The 26,595-nt window shown below is 48.4% G+C and overlaps 1 protein-coding gene across 3 annotated transcripts in view; it reads left to right on the forward strand.

Annotated features, from left to right (window-relative positions):
* MVB12B (multivesicular body subunit 12B) overlaps positions 1–26,595 on the forward strand; it is a 183,384-nt gene that overhangs the window by 77,332 nt on the left and 79,457 nt on the right. The gene's annotated exons all lie outside the window — the stretch shown is intronic.

Below are 26,595 nucleotides of genomic sequence, written 5' to 3' on the forward strand. Positions count from 1 at the left end.
TCTCTCTAATAAAAAATCTTTAAAAATAAATAAATAAAATGCATTCCCGTGTCACTGGGTTAAGTCCACTGGTATGCGGAAGGATAATTAAATGTTATGTTAATGCTTCCAGCTAAACGCCACCTTCTGTCCCCAGCTTTCCTCTCTCGCTAGTCAATCCTTTCTAGGTGGCATGCACATCTCTGTGAGCCTCCTAATGTATGGAGGGAAGGGGATGTTGTTGTCTTTGCTTTTTGTATTTTCCTATCCAGTACATTTGACTTAAAAAAAAAAAAATGAAATGCTGATGTTTCACTCAAAATTTCCACTGCAGATTTATGAAACGATGAGCATCTTATTTCCTTGAGGCTTTGGGTCTGTCCTCTCCCCAACAGAGGAATCAGATAGCTTTCTCTCCAGTGGTGGTGAGCTGTGTGTGACGCTTGTTTTCCTGTGTGGCGGTCTGCAGTGGGCCCATCGGCTGAAGGCTTCCAAATCCAGCTCCCGTGACCTCCTTCTCTTCCTCACCCCTAAGCTTCAGACATTAAACTGGTAGTCTCTTCTTCCCTTGCTTTTTCATGTTGCAGTGTCTTTGGTCATGTGGACAGCCAAACGATGGTGTGTCTCAAATCCTGTGCCTTAGATGGCGGCTTAAAAGCCTCCTCTCCCAGGAAGCCTTCCCTGAACACCCTGGGGTTGGATCTGGGCTGGTCTTTCCTCTCCCAACGCTTCTTCTCAGCCATCATGCCTTCACCTTGGGTTGTGGACACGTTGTGAACTCCTTGAGGGCAGGAACCCTGTCCAGTGCCTGTTACCTCCTAGCGCTGCGCCCAGATCCAGACATGTGTTCAGTTTTGCAGCAAATGCTTCTCCAACAGCCTGGGACCCTGTGCTGCAGGCCCGCCCCCTACCCCGACTACTCCTAATCTCTGAGCGTTCCTTGGGTCCTTTTCTGACTAGAGCATAAGCATAAGAAATACTTCAAGTGTGGTCTTTTGTGTGGACGCGGATCCTGTGGCACAGCGGGGCTAGAGAGAGCGTGTGCGGTGATGCAGCGCCCTCTACTGACCAGATTTGGAGGTGGCCAGGAGACTAACATGCTGGTTCCCAGCAAGGGACAGCAGGCCCTTTGCTCAGCAAATCCCTGGGTGGGGGGACTACAAGGGACCAAGGGAGGGGACAGTAGCAGACCTTGTTGCCTTGCTTGATCTCAGGCTTTTGTCTCAAAAGCTAAAAACCTGTGCTCTACCTCCATTGCTTATGTTGTTACTCGTCTTTCAAAGAATTCCGTGCCGTTTTTTTGGAGAGCTGTTATCCCCAGCTTATTTCAGGCAAAAGGTATGGTTGGTTTGGTGGACTTTTCCAGAGTTAATGAGTCATCACCTGAGGACCTCCCAGTCCTCTCCAGAGGCAGGTGCTGGCCCCAGGAACAAGTGCCTCCTGCCTGTTTCCTTCCTGTTTTTGCAGAGAATGCTAGTTGGGAAGCCAGATCTGGGCTTGTCCTTTCAGAATGGTTGGGCCGCTGGAGAGGTGAGGGAGCCCCTTGGCTGTATCCAGTGACTCAGATTCGGTGTTTGGTCAAGTTCACGGCAAAAGACAGGATGACGTGTCTCAGCAGAGCTCTTCTTCCTTGGCCAGTGATGCTTCGTCTCACATGCGTACGTCTCTGCACACATTTCCTGACCATTTCCAAGCAAGACGGGCTTGCCACCTCCCCCAGGAGTGGGGAGCCCCTGTTTTCTCTCTGGGCATCCGTGCTGCTCCACCCTCTGCCTGTCTGCTCTGCTCACCCTGCGCAGCATAGACTGGCCTTGGGGTTGAGGCACGGTCCCCTCTGCCCATCTGTCCGAGGACTGGCCTCAGCTTTGCAACTCGGCCTGGTACATACAAGCAGACAATGGGTGTGCGGATGCGGGCTTTTCTGATGTTCTCCCATGCCACTGCCTTGGGACAGAGGGCAGGTAGCGGAAGCACCTTCCCGCTTCAACCAAAGCAGGTCCCGCTCCTCCCTCTCGCACCAGGTCTCACGTACGGTTCTGCTGCTGCTGGTTCTGAGGTTCGGAAGAGCTCCGGGAGGCAAGTGAACTCACAACTGATGGAACACCGGTTGCCACAGAGTGTGGATACATGAATGGTTCCATGTCATCCCGGGAGGGGGCCTCTGGTGGACCGCTGCCCCCTGGCTTGCTGAGCGGTGAAAGCAGTGGCTTGATAAAGACATCAGAAGCACGCTTATCAAATTTGCAGATGACACAGAGTCATTAGGGAGAGCTGATGTGCCGAATGACAGAATCAATACTCAGCATTCTCTACAGCTAGAATACTCCGCTGGAAGCAGGGGATGAAAGGTGATGGGAGAAAGCCTCATCCCCCACCCCCAGGTTTAAAAAAAATCAGTTGCACAAGAATGAAACCAAGGACCCTGGCTTAGCAGTGATTTGTGCTCAGTGACCAGGTGGGCCCGAACTGGGATTGTGTGGAATGCGGCCTGGTGTGCCCAGTGGGGCACATCGCGGGAGGTAGTGTTCTACTCCTGTCAGGTTCATCGGGAGGGGCGCGTCCACTGCTACACACCCCCCTTTTAAAAGTTAACCAAACTGAGCACTGACTTTGGGGACAAGGAATCGCTGTTTTGCTCTGAGTAGAGACAGGGCTGCCGGGCCCCAGGTGCTCAGATGGTCAAGAGGTAGCAGAGAGAAGGGTTTCCAGTTGGGAGTGGGTCGTTGGCAGCCCCAAGAAGACAAAAAATTAGATCAAGTGGACTGAAGTTTTAAGGTGGCAGATTTAGGCTTAACGTGTTCCCCAAAAATGGAGAAAGAACTCCCCAAAGACAAAAATCCCATGGCGTTGAAGATGCCCCACTCAGAGGTGGTGCCCCGCCCCTCCCCGCCCCTGCCACAGGCAGCATCCAAACAGCGTTTGGCTTTTTCAGAGCTGCCGGGGTTCTTCATAAGCCTTATTTAAGAAGTGTATCTTGTCCCCAACCTCAAAATATCAGGCTCCCTCAGCATCTGGGTGGTTCAGTCAGTTAAGCATCCAATGCTTGATCTCAACTCAGGTCTGGATCTCAGGGTCGTGAGTTCAAGCCCCGCAGTGGAGTCCACATTGGATGTGGAGCCTACTTTAAAAAAAAGACTCCACAGACCTGCACGGGAGGTCCTGCCGACACCTTACCAAGGGTGCCTCTGGGCAGCTGCAGTGGGTGGGAGGGGGTGCAGCACGGGGAGCTCGTCACCGGGGCCTACGCGTGTGGCTTTCCGTGCTTCCTCATCATCTGACTTGTGGCCGCGGTCCCCTTCCATTCACCAGTGCTGCTGTGTGGGTGTGTCTCTGAGCTGTGGAGGGCAGTGGGGCCCCCTCCCTGGGATGGAGGGCACAGGGGGCCCCCGGCGGTGCTGACCCTGAGTCTGTGTCCTGCCATGGACGTGTATTGTGCCCCTTTCTGGATCCACCCAAACTAGGTAGTCCAGACTGCAGAGTGCTGGCATTTCTAGCTTACGTGGACCCCGGGCTCGGGCCGGCCAAGGAGAGGCGGGACGTATGATTCTAGGAGCTCCGCTGTGCCCTTCTCCTTGGCCTGAGTCTTGCACATTGTGCTTCTGAAGGCTGCGGGCACATGTGATCCTGCCCTGACATTGCTCACCACCACCACCCCACCCCGGGAGAAAGTGTCATCCCCCCCCACCCAGAGCCCCAGAGCGCACGGTTCTTTGCTGGCAGTGGAGGCGTGCCCCCCGGCCTCTGCCTGCAAGGTTCAGCCTCTCGGGAGCCTCTCCCAAGTGCCAGGCGGGGCTGAGCTTCCCTTCGAGGCGCATGGTGCTGCCCCGAGTTGTTGCAGTAATCTCCTGGTGATTTGTCAGCTCCCAGCGAGTTGTCAGTCACAGGTTCCAAAGTCTGTTTCTTAGTGACAGACATAATTGTACTTAACTTTTTGCGTGGATGTTATCAATCTGTGACAGATACTCTGGGAAATGGGGCATTTTGATTGCAGAAGATCTGTCACAGGCATTTAGTCTTTCTCCCAGGGACACCAGGATTCAGTCACAACTTTTGCATGTCGATGTCAGGTTTTGAGAACATAGATCCTTGCTGACCTCAAAAATCGCTCCGTCACTCCGATCCCACGGCTGTCATCTGAAAGGTTAATGGCTCTTCCTCAAGGAGAGACAATCACACGGCGAGGATCTGGAATTCAGGCTGTACCCGCCCAGGCGTGCCCCCCATCACAGCCATCGTCAGAGTCCCGGGAGCCACTGCACGATGTCCCCCACCCCTGCCGCCCAGACCCCACCTTCCTGGGGATGTGGGATCACCTCTCTACTGGGTCAACCCCAGAGTAAGCCAGCAAGTGGAGGCGGCCTCGGCATACCGGCTGGCGTCCTGTTGTCTAAGTCTCCGTCAGCACTCAGTCACAAGATGATCTTTATGCTGCAGAGGACATGTGTCACCTGCCCTGTTGTGGCCGGATTGAATGGCACCCCTCAGGCAGGCCGGGTTCCCCGTCGAGGTGTTTGCCGCCTGTACCAAGGGGCGGAAGTCTTGGCACTGGAGATGCCGCCTGTCAGGAGGCCTAGCGGATTTCCCTATTGTATAGGTTTAATGGAGAAGGCTCAGCCCAGGGGAGTGGAGGGAATTCCAGAACTGAAAGCTCTTCTTTAAGGTCCCTCAGGGTCATCTGTGCCCTGTCTCAAGGTGAGATTAGAAGCCAAGGGCCCAGTACAGTGATCCTTTTCCTCCCCGATAACGGTAAGCACGGTGTGTCCTGCATTCCGAGCTCACACCCGTAGGAACAAGAGACAGGTTGGGGGGCGGCGGGGGGGGTTGGGTACGTGAGTCCCTGGGGAGCACTCTGCCCTGGTCCCGCCAAAGGAGGGCTTGGGGCTGGCCATCCCAGCGGGAGCCTTCAGAGCCACCCACCCCCACAGGGCGTGTCCAAGGGTCTGGCTTCACTTGGGATAATTAGACTTCCTTTTCCTTCACACAAAAACCACACAGATTTTTGTTTATTTAACTTTGAAGATGGGATACACATTTTCATAGCCTTCCTGGCTGCATTATCCCTTTGAAGATGAAGACTTCCTGCAGATGTTTTCACACAGAGGTCCGCTGTAGACTTGAGTTCCCGTCACTCTGCTGCTGGTACCTTCCACCCGCTGCTTTCCAACAGCCAGGGGTGCCTCCGAGAAGGGCCATCCGCGGGGTGGGACCTGAACACGGATTTAAATCAAATGTAGGTTCGAGGTTGCGCTTCCAGGGGCTGACGTATTATTTCAGTAGCTCACCTTGACGTTCTTTGCCTGGAACTTTAAAGCCCCGGGTTGCCTGCTGTCCTGTTGGGATTTCCAGATTTCCACATATTCTCTTTACTTTCTGGAACCTTCACTGGCTTCCTATTATCCGACATACCTCTCACATCACCTTGTATTAATCAGATGATTCTCTTCTTGACTCCTGAGCACCTCACCCTCCTTCCAGAACCGTCTCTGCTCCGGCCATTGCTGTGTATCTTGGCCTGTCCTGCTGCTGCCCTCCGGGAAGGGGCAGACCAGACTCCAGAATGCAGAGGCTTGGTCCTGTCCACCTTCCAGCCTGGGATAGCTTTTGCCCCTTCTAGAAAGCCCAGCCCAGACTGTTTCCCCTATTCCCCTCTTCCAGTTGCTTGCACCAGACAACTCGGCATTTCACATTTTCCTGTCATTGCTACATATATTTATGCTTGGTCCTATGACCAGATTTGCTGGCTTATTGATGACAGGGATTCTCTTGTTTCCTTTCTGTCCTTTAATGCTTTAGAAAAGGCTAGACACACAGAAATACAGATGATAACATTGTACTCCCGTGCATGGCAGCTCAGCGAGTACTTTGAACCCTGTCCTCTCAAGTCGGTATGTGTTCAGTGGAAAGTGCCTGGTCCCAGAATGGCAGGGACCTTTGAACACCGGGTTCCTGGCATATCTGTTGAATGTATAAGGTGAGCTGGTTTAGATACATACGACCAGTTATTAATCTATTGATCTGTCCCTCCTTCCATTGATTCTGCCAGCCAGCCAGCCAGCCAACAGAGACTTACATTGTATCTGTTAAGTGTCCGGCACTTTCCAAGTGCTTTACAAATAAGAACTCCTTTAATCCTCATAACAGCTCTGTGAGTAGGGTACTGTCCTCACATCCACTTTAGACCAAGGGGGTGAAATCCCTTTCCCAAGTTCATGCAGCTACTGAGAGTCAGAGCTAGGATTTGAACTCAAGCAGGCGAGCGGCCTGGGGCTTACATACTCCGCCCCAAGGCTGCCGGCCACAGAGTCACCGGCTGGGAAGCAGCCACCCAGGTGTCCCAGCTGTCTCCACGTGCGGCCTCTGCAGGCTCCTGGCCAGCAGCCGGGAGCCACGGACTGGCCAAAGTGTGCCCGTGTGGGCGCGGGGGAGCCCACTGTCTTTCCCAGGCTCCACAAGGTCTGCGTTCACACCCTTGTAGGAGACCCGTGAATGCAGGCCCCGGCCCCGTCTGCCCAGGCCAGAGACAGCAGCTGAGAACAGGTACCCAAGGGGGTCTCGGCGGCGCAGCTCCCGGCAGCCGTCTCTGAGCCCGCGATGAAGCGGGGTTCCAAGCGGTGTGATGTATCCTGGCCGCCGGGAGATCGGCGTGAAAGAGACCTGGTGGGGAGCGTTCAAAACGCTCGTGTCCCCACACTGTGACCACTTTTGCAACAGTACCCAGCTCCGCGGCGGTGTCCGAGTGAGGCTGAAGGGGGGTTTCATCAGAATGCGGTTTGGTAGTGTTGGATATGAGTGATGAGTTTAGGCTGAGCAATACACTTTTTGGTATTAATTTTTAATACAGCTTCTTGGGAAGTCAGAGCTTCTACTTAATGAAGAATTGACTATTAGTCAATACAGCTTCCATCCCTTCTTTGCTTTCACTCGTACACCAGATTTTGACAAGGTAGTTGCTGCTCGTAAATGCGGTATCTTTGTAATTTTTGTGACTCTGTGAGTGTCTAATTTTTCTTGGTGGTTATGATGGCTCTGCGCGCTGCTTGGCATTGTCCCGGAAGCAGGGCCGTAAATGTGGAGTGATTTCCTCCCGTGCCTGCTTCAAGGGTGCACGCGGGCTCTTTGTGCACTTGGTTTAAGCTCCAGGGTTTGGAGAAGGGCCTTTTTCAGGATTATGAAAATAGTTTTTCGTGTGTCAGGACAGATTTATCAGTTCACTTTAGGGTCGGTTTTGTGAACCAGACCATTTAGGGGAGGATATTTTACCTTTTATCCGAGTGGAAGCTGACAGTCTATTTGCAGGGAGGGCTATGGAATATTTCACCTGGGTCTCTCAGTGTAAATCTGGCTGCCGAACAAAGTAAAAATGGGCATTAAGTGAAATTTCCCACTATTTTACCCACCCCCCCAACCTCCACCCCAGTGTTGTTCTATTTCGAGGCAGGCTTTCAATTATTAATTTGGATATTTAATAAAATCCTGTGCTTGCAGTAACTTTTAAAAAGACCCCTTGAATTTTATTCAGGTCGGGTTTCTGCCCATGGGTAGGGTAGCGTTCAACTTGAGTATCTTTTCTTAAGCAGATGTTTTGTTTCCAGTTGAATGATAATGTTAACAATTATTAGAATAAATAAAATTATCATGGTCATTATTTCAGCTGCAATTTTTTGAGCATCGTGTGCCAGGCATTGTGCAAACACTTCATAGCTATCGTTTTAATCTTTGTAACCATGCAGTGAGGTGCATAATGGGAATGAGCGAAGCCTTTAAGAAGTGAGCAAGCTGCAGTGGGGGGAGGTGGCGGCTGGCCCAAGGGCGGAGCATCGGGACTTGGGTCAGGACCGGAGCCTGGTCCCACTATCCCTGCCTGAGTATTGGGACTTCACCTCCGTGTCTCCTACGGAGGACGTGTCTCACCGGGGACCAGACGTTAGCCGGAAGCCATTCCGGACCATGGTTCCCATTGCACCTCCTTATTCGTCATTGCTTTATTTTGCTAAATAAATTGTTTTCCACGGCTTCTGAGATTGATTGAGCAAGAAGGAGAAGAATGTGCCTTTGATTCTTTGTTAGGGTTTGTTGTTTTCTGCTCGGACTGTTCCCTGCCCACCCTGTGCTCTCACGCACGTAGCCTTTTATGGATCTGAGTTTGGCGGTCTCCCTGCTCTTGAATTTTGGAAAAGCGGATATTTTAGTAGGCTGGAAGAAGATGAAAAGCCAGAAGTGCCCATATGTTCCTTGTTTTTAAAAGTAGGGTCAGTGAGGTTTAGAGACTCTTTAAATATTTCAGTTTATAAGATTAGACTAGATCATCTGGAATGGAAGTGCGGTGCCCTGGGTCCCAGACTTCGCTTTTTTCTTCATTTCTTTTATATGGGCGGTAGGTGTTTGGGCATGGCAGGGTTCAAGTGTAATAAAACTTAAATGTAGTGAATAAATACCACGATTTGGAGTGTTGCTGCAGCAATGAAGTTAGTTTCCTTTCTTTTTCTTTGTTTCTTTTTTTTTTTTTAAGTAATCAGGGACTTGAAAAATAGCCGATTGGTACGAGGATGGTATAACTTCACTGAAAACTCTGAAGCTTTAAAGGAATATAGTTCTTGGCATTTTTCTACGGAAGCGTTTTCTTCACCCGGTTAAATCTTCGCGGGTCGACATCAAGCATCCATCCTGAAGTGTCTGAGTCCTTTGAAATTGCACCCAATTGTGCATTTTGTTAAAACCACTCCAGCCTCTGCCTTCATTCTATCTTGGAGTAGGGTTGGCAAATATGTCATGCTGCTGCTTTGTCTCAATCCCAAGAGAACCACAGAAGCCAGGGTTCAGAGCATCTGCCTAGCCCAACCCCAAGTTCCCAACGAGGGGCCCCCGGAGGGGACTCGATGCCACATACGCGGAGAAAAGGCGGGTTTGGGACCAGGTCTTGCCTCTAGTTACGGTGCACCCAGCACTCCACACTTCTTGCCGCAAGGCGGGACAGACAGCCTTTTACTGCCTTTGGTTGCCCCACGTGAGGTCCTGGGAGACACCTGCGTGAGGGAGGCCTGTGGCCACCAGGAGGCCCAGATGGGAGGGACCTGGACCTTCATTGTTTTCTGGGGGTCCGCCCTTCCCCACCGAGAGTAAGCGGGAGCTCGGTGCTCGTCCGCTTGTCCTGTCATGTTCATTCACTCTCCATGCCTCTTCGATTCTAAATTTCAGGAGTAATTTGTCACTTTAGAGGAGGGAGTCATTAATAACCATTATTTAGAACTGTCGAGCCTTCCTCTCTGTGTGTGAGTGTCTGAGTTAAGCATCCAAAAAATTGGCCTTGTTGGTGGCAAACAGGGCCTCCATGTTGACAGATCCGAGGCTGCCCACCCCCACCGGCCTTTCTCACGTTCTGGTTATTCCAAGTCTGTCTTTAATCACCGAGAGGGTGGCGGCCGAGTGGTTGAAGCCCGTCCTCCTGGAATTCATTAGTATTATTACCAAAGACCGTGTTGTAAATTGTTGATTTTTTTTTTAACTGCTTGGAAAAAATTTCTCCTTAACTATTTCATTTTAACGTGCTTTAAAAGAAAAAAAGAGGAAGAAAGATTTTTCTCATCAAATATTTGAAACGAAATAGTTCAGAAACCTCGACTTCAGATCTCACCGGGTGTGGGCTGAGGGGTTGTCCTAAAAACTGAAATAGCGTCTCAGCCACCCTCAGGCTGTGGGGTGGGGGCCCCCAGCAAGAACCCCCCCAAACCTGCCCACCGTGGTTAAAAAGAATTGGCATTCCACGTATGTTAATGCACATTGTTATTCTTTAAAATTAAAATTCCTCTAAAGCAGTAATAATTACTGTTAATATCTTTCAGTGGAAACTTACAGTAAAGGAGCAATAGTAGAAACAGTATTTAAGGGAGAGCTGCCGGCGTGATAAGAATGCAAATAAGTGTTATTAGCCTAATGATTTTGCCGTCGCCATGGTTGTGCGGCAGCAGTGTTGTGAATATGTCATCCGGCACCCGTGAATTTGGAAAGTGTGTCAAAACACAACTTCAATTAGTTTGCTCTAATTATGGCTCTGGAGAGTTTGTAACTACATCACTCCTCATTAAAAGAGATTTTCTTATATGGATTAATGTAATATACAAAGGAAAGTTTCAAAGTTCCCGACGCCGTTTGCTCCCGCAACGAGCAGGCTCAAAGCAGGGCTGAGGGATCCTGGGTCTGCTGGTGCCCACCCCCCGCCCCCGCCCCCGCCCCGGCCAGGCCTGGCAGAGGCAGGGGATGGAGCCAGGTGAGGGGGTGGGGGCCAAACCAGGGGTTGTGGCCAGAGGGGCCTGTGCTGGCACTGCACAGAGCAGCTCATCCCTCTGTCTGGTAATCGGCCGCCCGCTAAAGTGCCATTGAAAACAGTTGTGTCGATTGCCACAAGAGGGTAAATGAACCCATCTCAGGCCTTTAAACTGCTGATCCGGAGCTGTGGGGGTGTCCCTCATTCACAGCACCTGTGGAGTCTGGAAGCCGAAAGTGCTCACGACCTCCCATGGCCATGTGCCATGTGGGAAGCCAGCCTTTGGTCATGTCCTGGGGCCTTGCAGGAGATTTCATGGGAAAATTTATTCAGGGTCCTGCAGAATCACACCACCTCTGCGAAATGTCAAACGTCTTGTCATGGAGTGAAAGAGTATTTTAAGGAAATGTTATCGCTTGTCTAAGCTGCTGGGTAGGTATGTTGTGGGGGTGGGGCATGCCTGGGTGGTTCAGTCCCTTAAGCCTCCAACTCTTAGTTTTTTGTTTTTGTTTTTGTTTTTTTTAAAGTTTTTTTTTAAAGATTTTATTTATTTATTTGACAGAGATCACAAGTAGGCAGGTGGGGGGGGAAGGAGGCTCCCTGCTGAGCAGAGAGCCCGATGCAGGCCTTGATCCCAGGACCCTGAGATCGTGACCTGAGCGGAAGGCAGAGGCTTAACCCACTGAGCCACCCAGGCACCCCCCAACTCTTAGTTTTGGCTGAGGTCATGATCTCAGGGTTGTGAAATGGAGCCCCCAGCTGGGCTCCGCTCCGGGCGTGGAGTCTGCTTGAGATTCTTTCTCCCCCTCCCCCTTTCTCCCCCCCCCCATTCATGTGCACTCTTGCACACTCACTCTCTAAAATAAATAAGTAAAATCCTTTTAAAAACTGCTTTGTCCAGCTGTTGCCATTTTGAGAGGAAAAAATCCATGTTTTCTTATGCTGTTACTGACTTCCCTCCCCTTGAACACCAGTAAGGCTCTGCAGTGCCCACCTCTGTGAGGCTCCAATGTACAGGGTGTAGACCGCTATACCAGGTCTCAGGTCCACTTGACAAGGCCGTTTCCTTGAGCTTTGCTGCCCCTCTCCATGCCCCATTCCCCTGAGCAGCTGGCCACAGAGTCCTTGTGACTCCCCAGTTGGAGGAACTCAGTGGTACAATTTGAATCCAAGAGTTAAATTTTAGAATGCTTGTTGAGTCCACCTGGAATTTGGGTGCAACTCCTCACCGCCCCCCCATTTATATACACAATGTGGGATATCCAAAATACAGCTTTGAATATGTTTTCTTGACCTTTGATTATTCTTTGTCCTTATTTCTGGTGCATACTGGGGGGTATATAACTTGACTTGACCTTCTTTATACCGCTCACAACCAGTGTTCTCTTGAATGCATTCTGTCACTACTCCGAGTCTCAATTTCCTCTTCTGGAAAGTGGGGATAAGAATATCACCCTTGCAGATTGTTCTGAGAAATAAACAGGGGACACATGAAAGTGCCACGCCAGGCCCACAGTGTCCAGGCTTTAGTTCAGGGTCCAGTCTGAGCCTGAGACCTCTCTGTTGCCCCCACTTGGCTCCTTTCTGCCCCAGCTGTAGCTTCAGTCACACCCCCGTACCCCCTACCCGCCGCCAGTTCTCGGAGAGCCAGACTGTGGGCACAGGGGCCCCGCAAAACTGGGGCGGGGATCTGGGGCGGGATCGCTGTGCTCACAGGTGAGCAGCTGGTGAGGGGTTAAGATAGTAATTGTGTAAGTCTTCCAGGCTTTCTCCCAGTTCTGCGATAATTTGATGAAGAACTTCACCCTAATTAAATATTCAAATTAGGAATAAGTGTCAATATGGCTTCCCATTGCCTGGAATGATGATTAATTGTATTCAAAACTCTAGTGGCCCACTGTAATCTAAACTGAACCGTTGTTCTTGATTATTTTCTGCACCACACTTGCCATGTTTTTGTTTTAAGATTTAAACTAGTAATTGATTTGCCATATGCCGTCGAGCTGCACATACTTTAAAGCTGTGCGTTTAGGAACTTGGGGAGTTTGGAATTTTGATTTCCTTAGTCTTCCAGTGGCAGTTTTCTTGTCCAGTGCGGAGTGCTTTGGTTGGGAGGGGGTGGGGCGTGCTGCCCAGGAGGAAAACTCATTATATAGTCAAGTTGGTAGGCTGAAGTTGTATTGATCACAGCAAATGGGTTGCTTGAATGGAAAATAGAAAGTCTGCATTTACATTTGGCTTCTGCTTTGCATTGTCTCGGCAAAGCAACATGTTTCTAGTGGAAAAAGCATCCACTCAAATACTAGCTCAGCCAGTTTCTTTTGCTGTGTGTCCTTGGGCAAGTCTCCTAACCTCTCTGAACCTCCTTTCACCTGAAGAGTAGAATAATACTTACCTTGTTGGGTTGGGCCGCTTAGAGATGAGTGTGAATCATGAAGAATATAGTTCAGGTGCTCAGTGAGTGGTAACTGTCATAGTAATAGATGATTGTGGGGACAGAGCCTTCAGTGTTGTTCCCCCTGCCTCCCGCCTCCTGACATCGGACTCTAAAACGGTCTCCCATTTCTCTGACTCCAGGAGTCTCCATTGCTGTCTCTTCCTCTGTGACATCTCCCAGCTCATTGCCTTGACTCTTGAATTTCTGCTTCATTGTTTGAGGCTTTTCTACCCGTCCCCACTTGCAGTCTTTTCTCTTGACTGATGGGACCACAGCTTCGACAGCCCTGGACCTGGCATTTCCTGGGGTTTGGTGGAGCGCCTGGTCCATGGTAGACAGACACTCAACAGATATTTGTTGTGTTCTTTTTTCTTTTCTTTTTTTTTTTTTTTTTTAGATTTTATTTATTTATTTATTTGACACAGAGAGATCACAAGTAGGCAGAGAGGCAGGCAGAGAGAGAGGGGGAAGCAGGCTCTCCGCTGAGCAGAGAGCCCAATGCAGGGCTCAATCCCAGGACCCTGAGATCATGACCTGAGCCAAAGGCATAGGCTTAACCCACTGAGCCACCCAGGCGCCCCTGTTTGTTTTCTTTTTCTTTTTCTTTTCTTTTTTTTTTTTTTTTTGGCCATTGCTTTAAAATGGAAACATATAACCTTATTTGCATATCTTTAGAGCTTTTTACTTTATGATCTAGCCGATTTATGTGTTTCAATTTACTTGTAGATATATTCCTAAAGAGGAAAGATAGAAGTCTCATTTGGCTCTTTTTTTTTTTTTTTTTCTCTTAGAGCAGTTTTAAGTTCACTATAAAATTGAGAGGAAAGTGTGGAGATTTTCCGTATATCCCCTGTCCTCACATATGCACAGCTTCCCTGTTCAATATACTCACTAGAGTGGTACTTATTTTTTTCCCCCACCAGGGATAAAACTACACTGTCACATCGTAATCACCCCAAGTCCACAGTTTGCCTCCAGATTCACTCTTGGTGTTGTACATTTTGTGGGTTTGGACAAAGGTATGATGACATATGTCCATCATTATAAAATCATCAGAGTATTTTCACTGCCCTAAAAATCCTCTGTGTCCTGCCCGTTCACCTCTCCCCCAGCCCCTGGCAACCACGGTCTTTTTACTCTCTCCACAGTTTTGCCTTTTCCAGAATGTCCTAGAATTGGAATCCTATAGTATGGAGCCTTTTCAGATTGGCATCTTTCACTTAGTGATATGCATTTATCGTTTGGGTTTTTTTTTTAATGATCTCTGTGCCAAATCCTGTTCTTGGCCTATAGTAGGAGCTCAGTTAAAAACTGGTGGACCGAACCAGTCCCAACACAAGATTATAGCAGCCTTGTGCCTGCTGGTACCACAGTCCGTCTGCCCTGGGATGGCATCAATTCATTCAGTTTATTTGGAATTAAGTTTCAAGTCTGGGCATAGCAAGTTTATGAGATAGTGGATATCACTGTAAAGGAAATGGGTCTTTAGGTTTTACAAAACCAGACTTGGCTGGTGTCTGTCCATCACAAAACAAAACAAAGCTGTCTCATCGGTCCGTGAAAAATGGTAGTAAAGTTGGCACGTGGTGATTTCTTTCTGAGGTTGGCTCCAAAATCAATGAAAAAAGAAAAACCCCCATACCAGAAATTATTTTAGGGCCTGGAGTCATTAAAATAACTGACTCTTGGTTTTAGTAGAATGAAGTGACAAGAAAAATGTGCAACATTGTCTCATGTTATCTCTGGGTCTTCACAGATCTGAATCCTAACTCGGGGCTCAGTTTGGAAGCGCGGGGGACCCGGAGCTGGAATCCTTTCTGTGAAGTCTTTAAGGACGGTGCTGGTGCTGGTCGGGCCTTCCAGCTGAAAATGATTCATTTTAATTACCGTCCAGGGCAATCTGATACCTGAGCATATGGTTCTTAAGAAATAAGCTTGCCTAAACTGTCAGCAAGCGTGGGCAATGGTCAGGGACCTCATTCTGACACCGTTGACCAGCCTTGGAGAGCGGACGCTCTAGAAGGTGCTTATTAAAATGCCAGCAGGTGCAGCGAGGGTCCCCTTCCCTGTGACTCCCTCACCCTGCTTGTGCCAGGTGTTTTATAAGAGCCTTTTTCTTCATTAAATGGCATTCATTAAGCACGTCCTTACACCTGGCACAGAAGCTGTGTGTCACAGATGACTTCTTCCCGATGGTGTTTTGCAGGAATAAAGTGGAATTTCATGTAGCCGTTTGCTGTGTTCTTCCCCCCACCTGACCACCCTCACTCGATTATCGTGGCTTTTGCATATTATATTCCTCTGCTGCCACCCATCCCCATTTCTGTACTTTCTTTCTGTATGTCACCTCTGGTCCTTGTCCACCAGCAGACGGGTCCTCTAGAAAACAAGATGTTCCTTTAGCACCAAACGCTGTGTTGTCTGCTTTCATATACGTTTGAAAGCTAGACTAACTCCCAGCAACTTCTGTTTTCTGCCATCTTCTTACTGATAAAAAGAAAACTTCTCATTGGAAAAAACTAACACGTAAAATATGTGAAAGGGGAGGGCAGGGGGGAGTCTGTATTCATGCTGGCCGATCCCAGTCCTGCCGCCAGCCCCGGGCCATCTCTGCTGGGAGCTGGTGCTTTCTCCCAGGCCCCTTTGATCCTTCCACGCATCCGCATATGCACAACCACAGAAATACACTGCGTGCAGGGGAGTTTCTGTACGCAGGTTTTGTTTCATTTCATTTTGTTTTGACCGAACAGCTGAGTCTTAGAGATTTGGCTGTGGTGATATTTAAAAAAAAACAAAAAAACAAAACTATGTCTGGCTCATTCCTTCTTGTTCTGTCCTCATCTAGTGTCCTATGAACATTTCCCCGGTTCGCCGCTCTTTCAAACGCCGCCTGAAAGGACCCGGCTCCCGCCTCTCCTGCCCCTGAGTTCCCTCTCCCAGCACCACAGGGTCCCACCCAGAAAACCTGGAAACATCATTTTATGTCCGGACGGTATTCTGAATCAGATGCTTTATAATGTCCTATAAATTATATCACGTTTATAACATTCTATAACGTTCCGGTTTTTGAGTCAAGCATCATGATTCCGAGCTGCGTTTTGTGATTTTCCCCAGCAGGGTTCAGACCCAAGCCGTATCCCCTCAGGCAAACGGCTGAGCCTTTCTGAGGCCATCTGTCAACCAGAGAGGATCCCAGCGCCTAGTCGTGGGGTGCGGGTGGGGGTTGCGTGATGCGTGCGCAGGGTAAGCCCTGTGACAACGGCAGCTAATGTTGTTTGCTTGTTTTTATCTTAAATAATTCCTTTCCCATGTTTCCGGTTATTTCCTCAGGCCACATTTCTAGAGGGAAAGCGAAAAGTCAGTCCTTTTGTCTGCTTCCTTCCCCGTTCTTAAGTCTTAATTTCACATCCTCTGGAGCACATTTGAATGTATTTCTTTCAGAGAAAGGGACGTGAATGATCTTTTTTTTTTTTTTTTTTTTTGTCGGTGTCTTCACATAGAAGAGACAACTTGAAGGAATAAGTAGTTTCTGAAAAGCCGCTCTCTCTCCTTAAACTTCTGTGGCTCCATTGTCTTCAGGCCCATAGTATGATAGAGGAAAAGTCTGAAATCACCATCAGTGTCTGCCGGGCTTCATCTAGTGGTGGGTCTCTCTTCATTGCTGTTCCCTAGTCCTGTCAGCCCAATTAGTTTCCTTCTTTAGCCTCCCCCCCCTTTTTTTTAAATTTTTTTAGACGAGGAAATATTTTCAGCTTTACTACAGTATATTCAGTATACAATAAACTGCACATATTTAAATAGAATTTGATGAGCTTGTATATTTACACTTATAATACCATCACTGAATTCAAGATCGTGCCACCTCCAAAACTTCCTTGTGCTCCTTCATAGTCCACCCTCCCTCCTCAGGCCGACCACTGATCTGCTTTCTATCTCTATGGGCTAGTTCGTATTTCCTAGAATGTTCCATAATATAATGGAATAATACCATGTGTATTTTTTACCTTGCCTATTTTACTCGGCATTATTATCTTGAGATTTATCCACATCAAGTGCATCAGTAGTTTGTTTCCATTTTATTTTATTTTTAAAGATTTTATTTATTTGACAGACAGAGATCACAAGTAGGCAGAGAGGCAGACAGAGAGAGAGGGAAGCAGGCTCCCTGCTGAGCAGAGAGCCCAATGCCGGACTCGATCCCAGGACCCTGAGATCATGACCTGAGCCGAAGGCAGAGGCTTTAATCTACTGAGCCACCCAGGCACCCCTGTTTCCATTTTATTGTTGAGTAGTATCCATTGTGAGATGTTCTTCAATATACTTACCAAGTCACCTATTACTGGACATTTGGCTTGTTTTTTATTACAAATAAACTGCTTGGTATGTTTGTGTACAGATCTTTGTATAGACCTACGCTTTCATTCCTCTTGGGTAAAAACCAAGAAGTGTAATGGCTGGCTCCAGTGGTAGGATGTGTTAAATTTTCTAAGAAACTTCTGTTTCCTGCAGTGGTTGTACCATTTTACCTTCCCACCAGCAATGCAGAAGAGTTCCGTCTATTTCTCAACCTTGCCCACAGTTGATATTTTGCGCGATTTTTGCCATTCTAGAAGACACATGTTGGCATCAGACCATGGCTTCAATGTCACCTCCCTAATGACCAGTGATGTTGAACATCTTTTCATGTGCTGATTGACCATTCATACATTTTCTTTAGTGAAGGGTCTGTTCTGATCTTTTAGCCATTTCTTTAAATTGGACTGTTGTTTTTTTTTCTATTAAGTTTTAAGAGTTCTGTATAAATGCTGGCTATAAATTGGGTATGTGTTTACAGATAACTTCTTCAGGTCTGTGGGTTATCTTTTCATTTATGTAATAGACCTTCTAAAGAACAAGAGTTTTAAGTGTTGGTGAAGTCCAGTTGATTGATCTTCTTTTTCCTTATATGGTTTGTGGGTTTTTGTGTCTTATTTAAGAAATTTTCACCAAGCCTAAGGTCACAAAGTCTTCCCCTTTGTTTTCTTCTAGAAGAGGCCATGCTCTGCCTGTGAAGTTAAGATACATTGAAATAAAAAGTGAAATACTAGGACTTCCAGACTTAGTAATTTACCCTTTCTCTTTCCTCTTTTCTAAGAAACAGTTCTGTGAACCTCTTGGGTCATTTTATATATGGTGTGAGGTAAGCGTCAAGGTTCATTTATTTACATGTGGGTATCCAGGTGTTCTAACACCATTTGTTGGAAAGATTACCCTTTTTCCCTTGAATTGTCTTGGCACCTTTTGTTGAAAATCGATTGATCATATATGCGTAGATCTATTTCTGGACTGTCCCTTCTGTAGCATTGATCTGTATGTCTGTCTTTATGCTCTAATACCACACCATATTGATTATTGTAGCTTTACACTAAGTCTTGAAATTGGGAGTCTGGATATCCGTATTTATTTAGCCATGAGTCTCTTTATTGATTTTGTTGGAATGTTGAAAGCCCTATTGACTCTGTAATATGGAGTCGTTATTGTTGTTTTTTAATTAGACAGACTGTAAACTTCTGTTTCTGATTGTTACTTCTCTTTTAATTATTGTGGTTTCTTTCTAACACCTAGAATATTCAGGTTGGTTCTCTGTGTTTATCATAATTTTCCTCCTCATTGCTTGGTTCTTTCTTTCTCTATGTTCTAGAAAATCTTGGGGGGCTTTTCCATGATACTATTGATTTAGTTCTTTTGGAATTTTATTTCTCTGTTATTTCTAATGCAGATAAATTTCTCTATATCCTATAGTAAATTCTTTTTTTTAAAGCTAATGTTCTTATCTTGTTGTATGACATTTTTTGTAGACCAGCAAAAGGATGTATTTAGACTGGGTGGTGGCCAAAAGACAGGGTATGTGAGTTACCCCCCCATCTCACTTAGGTGGTCATTATTGGGTAGATTATTTTCTAATTCTTCATCACCTTTCTCTGTTCACCTTAGTTTTTATAGGGCCTCAGTGACAGGAGGCTGGCCAGAGCCGTCGCTGGCCCAAAAAGTCATCCAATCTTGGTTTTTCAAGGACATGTATCACTTCATCCACCTGATTTGATTTTTTTTCAACTATTGGTTCTTTGTACCAGTGAGAGTGAATAAACAAATGTCATTCCTCATTATTTGGGGGATAATGTTTCTGTCTTGGAGCGGCCTGCCACTCACTCCTGCTCTGTCCCCCAAACACAAGTTTACATTCTCAAAGGATTTAGTCTCTGCTAGTCAGAAGAGGGACTCCCAGGCTTTTCGGGGAGCTGTGAGGTGGCTTTCGTGTGAGGAACCTCATGTTCCAGTTCAAACAGCCAGACACTGGACTCCTCCTTCCTGGCTGGCTGTCCAGGCACTGTTGCCTTCCCACCATGCTGTGTCTGTTAAATCAAGATGCATTTAAGGGGAGATTATCAAACCCTAGGCCTTTCAGACTTAATAATTTTGTCTCTTCCTTTCGTCTTGTCCAGGATAGTTCTGAGAATCTCATGGGTCATTCGTATTTTTATTCCTGCTCTGCTCTTTTCTTCCTTTATATGTATCAACAAACAGTTGATAGCTTAGCCATGTGCCCTCGCAGGGCTCAGGCAAATGGATACTAGGGAAAAGCAAAACCTTCCATTATCTTAGACTACTTTATTCTCAAACTAAATTCTTTTTTTTTTTTTAAAGATTATATTTGTTAGAGAGAGAGAAAGAAAAAGAAAATGAGTGGGGGGAGGGCCAGAGGGAGAAGCAGCCTCCCCACTGAGCGGGGAGCTTAGGACCACGGGATCTGGACTGTAGCCAAAGGCAGGCACATACCACCTGAGCCACCAGGTGCCGTCGAACTAAATTCTTGAGAATAGTTACTTGCATGCCGTAACAAGTAAGTCTTGTCCTTCTGTCTTTTTTCCCACTTGGTGGAAATGTATTAACTTTTTTCCATGAGCACCATTTTCTTTAATGAAGCATCCCATGGAGACCAAGCCTTTGTTCTTGTTCTTACTCTTCTGAGCCCAACCCCACCAACTTCAGACCTTGGGCTTCTGTAGAGTCAGGTTCAACAGGCTGCCCTACAGCAGTGGTTTGAAAACTTTGAGTCTAGGACTTCTTAATCTTTAAAAATGGAGCATTCCAAAGAGCTTGTGTTTACGTGGCTTGTGTTAACCTATAATTACCTTACTGGAAGTTAAAACTGAGAACAATGTGGAGCATACAAGTATGCAAGGAGACCTCAGAGTGATGACCCCACAAGTCATGCAGCTTCTGAAAAACTCTGGGGCGCCTGGGTGGCTCAGTCGGTTAGGTGTCTGACTCTTGGTTGCAGCTCAGGTCATGATCTCGGGGTTGTGGGGTGGAGCCCTGCTTTGGGCTCCCTGCTTAGCGGGGGGCCTGTTACTCCCTCTCCCTCCGTCCCTCCCTCCCCCGTCCCCCACTCCTGTGCTCACTTGCTCTCAAATAAATAAATCCTAAAAAAAATAAATAAAATTTTTTTTAAAAAGGAGGTGAGACCTGAAAGTGACATCTGTCTCTAACTGTGAGTCTGCCTCTGCCTTACCGGCCACCACTCCGTCCACACTGCCCCCTGACAGTCTGAGAGGACATCAGGCATCCCCACTGCCTGGGCAGAGCCAGCTCCATTCTATGTGGCCACTGGGTCCAGAAGATTAATGGTAACATTTTAAAAATTCACACAGACCTGGAATCAGCACTAGAAAATACAGATTTAAATTAACAAGGAAAAGGCAGAATCCCATCAAAGGAAATAAATCGTGCTGGCAACTATTGTCACCTAATAAAATGTATTCTATAACTGAAGGGCTTTCCTATGGAGCTGTCTGCAGCTAGTGGCCATGTTAATTGAATAAGGTGCCTAAAACTGACTTGGGGGGAAAATGATATTTCCCTTAGCATCTATTCAGCCAGAGCCGTTGTCAGCAGCCCGTGGGACACTGACCTATTTGTTCCACAACAGCCAGTCCCTCCTGCAGAAAGTGGTGGTTGCTCAGTCCGGCAGGCCCCCATCTTCTGGGCTGTCCCCTGCATAGGGAATGGGGAGGAGAGCTTGGTACAGTGCACCCTCTTCTACTTGGAATTCTCCAGTGACCAGATAGATTTTGGAAGAATAAGCCATCATTCAAGTCAGGTGGCAGAAATTGTTGGCCTCTGACAGTTTGTTCCAGTGGTCCAAGGCCTACTGGGGATGGTTCTAGAAAGTCTTCCTCTCTAGGTGCCTACCTAGCTAGAGATGGTTTCCTGAGTCCTTAGGTCTATCTCTTGGCCTGCTAGTGATCTTTATGAGCTTTCCTAAAATCTAAAACAAGGGCTCTGCTTCTGGAGTAATCAACGACTTTGGAACCCATTGATATAACCTTGCCAAACATGCTGTCCAGGAGACCCCAACAGCAGTCACATTCTTAGACTGCTCAGTTTGGCTAGAAGCCATGGAATACCTGCTTGTTCTTAGAACCCTCTGGACTGGGTGCTTCAGAAGAGCTGGGCATCTCGGGTCCATGATCTGCCGAAGTGCCTGGCTCCTTCTTTCCTCTGCCAGCAACACCCAGCATCATGAATGGCATGTTCCTTTCATCTCTTTAGACAATTAGGCTGTGGGAAAGAAGCCAAGGTGTTGGGTTAACCAATCACAACTTCAAGTGTGAAAATGAGGATTTGATACCTCTTCTCTCTAGATGCTGCAGTAAGAGGCATGGGCTCTGGCTGTTGGTCTTCTGAAGTGTTTTGAATGACTGTAAAATATTTCATCAGACAGTTGTACCATAATTTTTTAAGCAGTCCCCTATTGTTTAAGATCTGATTCCAGTTTTTGGCTTTATAAACAATGCCATGATGAATGTATTTACTGTTTATGTAAAAATACTCAGGAATCAGAAATAACTGCATTTTCCAGTTAACCAGCCCTGTCCTGGGGATGAGAAAGAGAAAAGTGGGAAGTTTTCATGTAAGTCAAAGTACAAGTCAGTATAAGATTCACTCATTCATTCAATATTCTGTAAGATCACCTATCAATTGATCTTATAGGCTCTCATATTTTAAGTCTCCTCTGTGTGGAGGACACTATTCTAGGCACTGGCGATACGGTGGAAAGTGTAGTGTAGATCATGTTATGGTGACCTGTGAACAAATCGGACAGTCCTGTAGAGTGGGAAGGGTCTGCAGAGAGGATAGTGGGGTGTTGTAAGAGTGACTGGAGGCAAGGTGCCCCAGCAGGCATCTAGGGGGGTGACCTGCCTCGGGGAGGAGCCAGCGTCTGGAGAACTGGAGGAAGGGTGTTTAAGGCAGAGGGAACAGCAAGCACAAAGGCCATGAGGCAGGAACAAGAGTGCCGGGAGCTGGTAAGGTTGGAGGATGTGAGTGCGGGGACCATGAACAAGACAAGCTCAGAGAGGAGCCACGGGCTGGTAGGACCTCCCAACCACGGGGCATTTGGATTTCATTCTAATGTGGAGGGAGGGTACCGGCGGGTTCTGTCATGGTCCTGGACTGAGCCCTTCATCAGTGGGACGCTAAAATAATGACTGGAGTGGGAAGAATCAGAATAGGAGCTGTATGGGAAATTATAAGGGACATTCTGCTTCTGCACGCTCACAACATGCCTGGTTCTGTGACATCTGCTTGGCCTGGTCACGAGGTATGCAGGAGGGGGCAACACGCCGTCCCTGCGGGGCACCCAGCTCCCGGGGGCGGTGCTGGGACTTGAACCTACATCAGGCTGACTCCAAGATCAGTGCTGCTAACTGCCACCACTGCTCTTCCTCCCTGGGCATGTAGTTGGGCCGTGGGGTGTCCCATTCTGTTGCTTCTCCCTTGGTGACATGGCATCAGAGGGACTGTGTCCTGCCATGATCATCAAGCCAGTCAGTGGCCAAGATGCTGAGTCCTTGGCCTCGTCGCTTGTAAAAGGGTCTCGGGATAGACTGTGCAGTCCTCGCTCTATAAACCTGAAAACCGAGATGATACAGTAGGGCAACTTCCAGATAATAGTGTTTACCCCCGGAAGATACGTGGATGAACGTTTTCCCTAATTCCCAGCATTCTCTTTGTTAGCTTTCCCTCTGAAGCCCCCCGCCCCGTTCCCTGTTCTATCGAAGGGAGTTAACTATTCCAATTGGAAAATGTTGCCAGGAGGATGAGGCGAGGCATGTACGTGAAGGCACCCAGCCCAGTGCCTGGCATGAGGTCTCCCCACTCCACCCGGCCCCTGCTGGGGAACTAGAATCTCCTTTCACTCTGCAATCACCAGAGCCTCGCTGGTTCCTGTCATCTGTCACTTTCAGGCTAATCAGACGCTGCGGTGCCCCTGGGCCACTTCTCCTTCAGCAGGTGACTTGCTCTTTCCCTTTAACCACAGGTTACCTGTCCCCTCGGCCCCAACTGCCCATTCTCATTACAGGAGGCTTTGCTGTGGCTTTTCCTCCTCACACCCCCACATTTCCTCCTTCCTGAGTCTGGACAACAGAAGTGAAAAGCAGCTCTTTGCAATGTAGGGAACCCTTCTCCCTAAAGCTGTCCCTGGTCGGGAGCCTCTCTTCTCTCTGGATGCTGCTTCATACCGTCCTGTAGCAGCTGAGGAGCCAGAGTCTGGGGTGACTTCATTTCTGTTCACCGCGTTCCTGTTGAGCTATGACTGTCGAAGATACAGTCGGTGTGCGACTCGAATGCGCTGTTAACGTCACATGTACTCTGTGAACCACACATTGTCTATAGGAGATCAGAAATCCTTTTTCTCTCTCCCACCCCCACCACCACCTCCCATAAATTCCCAATCACCACCGATCCCTTCTTATATCTGTTTTCTTCCAGGGCAGAGACTAGTGGGATGCCTGGTATAATAAAGACCGCATGAGTCTGATTGGCAAACACGCACATGGGCAGAAATGGAGTCATAGACGCTCTGCAGTTTATACCAAAAAGATCCAGAGGTTTTATTGGAGTAGATTCAGCACTTGATTTGGTCAACATGTGCTCAACTACTATCTACTCCAGGTCAAAAATCATCCTACAAAATGGGCACAAATTGATGAGCTTCGGCCCTGATTTTCGGCCCTAACACAGTCGTGTTAGGAAGACAGGCTCGTATCAGATGCTTCAAATATTTTGTGCAAACTGGAGAGAGAAGGGACATGCAGGCCTCCGGTGAGCCCAGAACAAGCCCGGGGAAGGTTCTAACAAAGAAGGCATGCTTAGGTGGGGTCTTGAGGGATGAATAGGAGTTCGGAGTGTAGGTAAGGAAGAAATGGAGATTCTACAAAGGGAAACAGCCTGGATAAAGAGTCAGGCTAAGGCATGAACATCACATCGCATATTCAGAGATTTACAGAACTTTCCCCTCTTCCGGGTAGAGGGAAAAGTAAGCTGGGCAAGAGACAGTTGGGAAAGGTGGGCTAGTGTGTGATCACAGCTAAAGTCAGGGAATGGCAGGGGACGAGTTTGCCTTGGGAAAGCATATGGAATGAGGACAGAGCTCAAGCAGAACCCTAACAAAGAGTAACTTTTTAAAAGTTGGAGGAGGGACCAGAAAGGACATCTGCAAGGAAGAGGGGCTGGCCAGGGTAGGGAGGGTGGCAGAGCATGTCAGCCAGGCACGATCAGGTGTCCCAGAGAAGCAGGAAAAGTTGAGACCAGGGAGTCCACATCGGGCGGGGCAGCTAAGGAGCCAGGCACCTTAGTTTCTCTGGTATAGCCTTTGTTTTTAAGTCCTGTACACCACACAGTTTCCCCCAAACTGTTCAGAGGGTTGCCGTAGGACACTTTGGCAGGAACTGGGAAGGGTCTACACACAGTAAGTGCTCAATAATTGCAGTTTCATGAGAATCCCCACTGTAATTTGCTGCTCCGTTCCCGTCTACCACGGCATCGCCGTTTTATTTCCTCACCTTCCCATAGGCAGGCAATCTTTTAAAACTGCAAATAGGATCTTTCCACATCTCTCCTTTAAAATCCTCCTGGATCAAGTCGAGCTCATGTAGGCCCTCCCACCCCCACCCCGGGCAGTGGCCTGGCAGCCCTTTTGTGCCTGGTGCCACACCCTCTCCTGGCCTTCAGGCTCCGGCCACCCTAGCCCCCTGCCAGGTCCTCCCTTCACCAGATTCCCTGCCATGTAGGAGACTCACTGCGGAGCCTGGAGCCCTGCTCCCCGTCCTCCCTCCCGGGAGTCCTCCGTTCTCCCCAGACACATGCGTGATTCTCTTTGTAAGCAGGTGTTCCCTTAACTTTGTGGGTATTTTCCTGCCCCCCCCCCCCCCCGCTGCAGGGTGAGCTCTGTGCACACAGGGGTCCTGCCTGTTCAGCACTACCCACCCCCCACACCAGGCCCCATCTGCATATTCTCCTGTCAGACTCTCAGCCTCTCTTTAACCACTGAATGGCTGCACTGACCCTCTTTTCTCTTCTGGCTTCTGCTTGGCTCTTTGCCATCCAGGTCTGCCTGTCTTCCAAAGTTCTGCTAACACCCACCTCCTCCTCGAGCCTTCCTGAATGCCTCCAGCCAAAAGAGACCGCCTGAGCTCAGCATCCCCCGAGGCCTGGCACATGGCGGACACCCTCTGCGGGGTCACCTGTCATCATTTTAGCTCCGCTCAACCGCAGCCACAGTCCATAATTCATTCTTCTGTGTGCTCAGCTTCACTGACTCAGTGCTGTGGTCAGAGGCGTTGATCAACTGTGTAAAACCCTCCTGCAGCTGCTCCTTACCCTCTCAGGGTCGCAAACCTGGCCGGCCTTCAGCGTCACTCCTGGAGCTGTTAAAGATAGATTCCTGGCCGCACCCCAGGCCCCCTGATCCGGGCTCCCCGGGCTCATGGCTGTGACTCTGTATTGTTAGTGAGTGCCCCGCAGCCCTGATGCCTTCGTTTGTGCTGTGATGGGCAAAACAGAGTTAGGAACTCTCATCTGAGGGGATGAAGTCTTGGAGCATGGCAGTGGTGGGGGTCCCTTCCAACCTAGCCCCAACATTTCCAGCCTCACTTCCATACATACCCTGACCCTCTGCCGGAGGGTTGGCTTTCCCTGATCACCCAGTGAGTTCCTTTTACTCCATCAGTACCCGTGTCCTCTTCTTACAAGGTGTCACTAGAACCCCGGCCTCTTTCTCAGAGGCTTGTGCTCCCTCGCATCCAGGCACCTGCCCTGTTGCATCTGGTGCTTTGTTTCTACACCTCGATCCCCTGTAACCCGGGCACTCCTTCAGCGAGTGAACCTCTGCATCCTTCGTTAGCCTCAGTAAGAGCAGACACTCAGATCCGCTCCACACATGTCAGAGTCTCCCTGCACTTAGGTCTGCTGGTTCCCACCCCGTCTTCCGCCAGCCCTGGGTCTAGCCAGTGCTCAGCAAAGCCCTCTACCCACCGGGTTGAGCCAGGCCGTTCCATGGCACAGATGTTCGCCTCGGTATTCATGCTACAGCAAGCAAACCAAATGCCTTTACAACCTTTGGTGCTCGTCTTGTCACCAAGAGACCCTGTGGGAACAGGTCTTGCCTAGAGAACCTTCCCTCCCGGGAGCCTGTGCATTCAGGCGTCATTCCTAGAAGGTCATGCATTTGTTGTGTGAAAAAGGCAACATGTACAACATAAAACTGTGTCATAAATGCTCCCTTCCTCGATCTTTTCCCTTTCGGAAATGACTGAGTGCGGCCAAAACTCGGGCTACTGAACTCATTCAAGCCAATCCCTAGGCCTACCAGTAAGATGCCTTATTGTTGTTTTTTCTCCCAGACCTGTTGGGTTTGAAATATATTTCTTATCATCTTAATCTTTTTTTGCATTTGCTAAAGGCAGCTAATGACCACACCAAATGGATTATTTACTCTGCTTGAATACTCACTTGGGCTCTGTGGGCACCTTGAGCTTTAATGGCCAACACCTGTGTCATAAAAAGCCAGTGCTGGATCAATTGAGATGATTTC

The sequence above is a fragment of the Lontra canadensis genome, unplaced genomic scaffold, assembly GCF_010015895.1.
Source record: "Lontra canadensis isolate GAN:19392208 unplaced genomic scaffold, GSC_riverotter_1.0 scaffold30, whole genome shotgun sequence".
Classification (NCBI taxonomy): Eukaryota; Metazoa; Chordata; class Mammalia; order Carnivora; family Mustelidae; genus Lontra; species Lontra canadensis.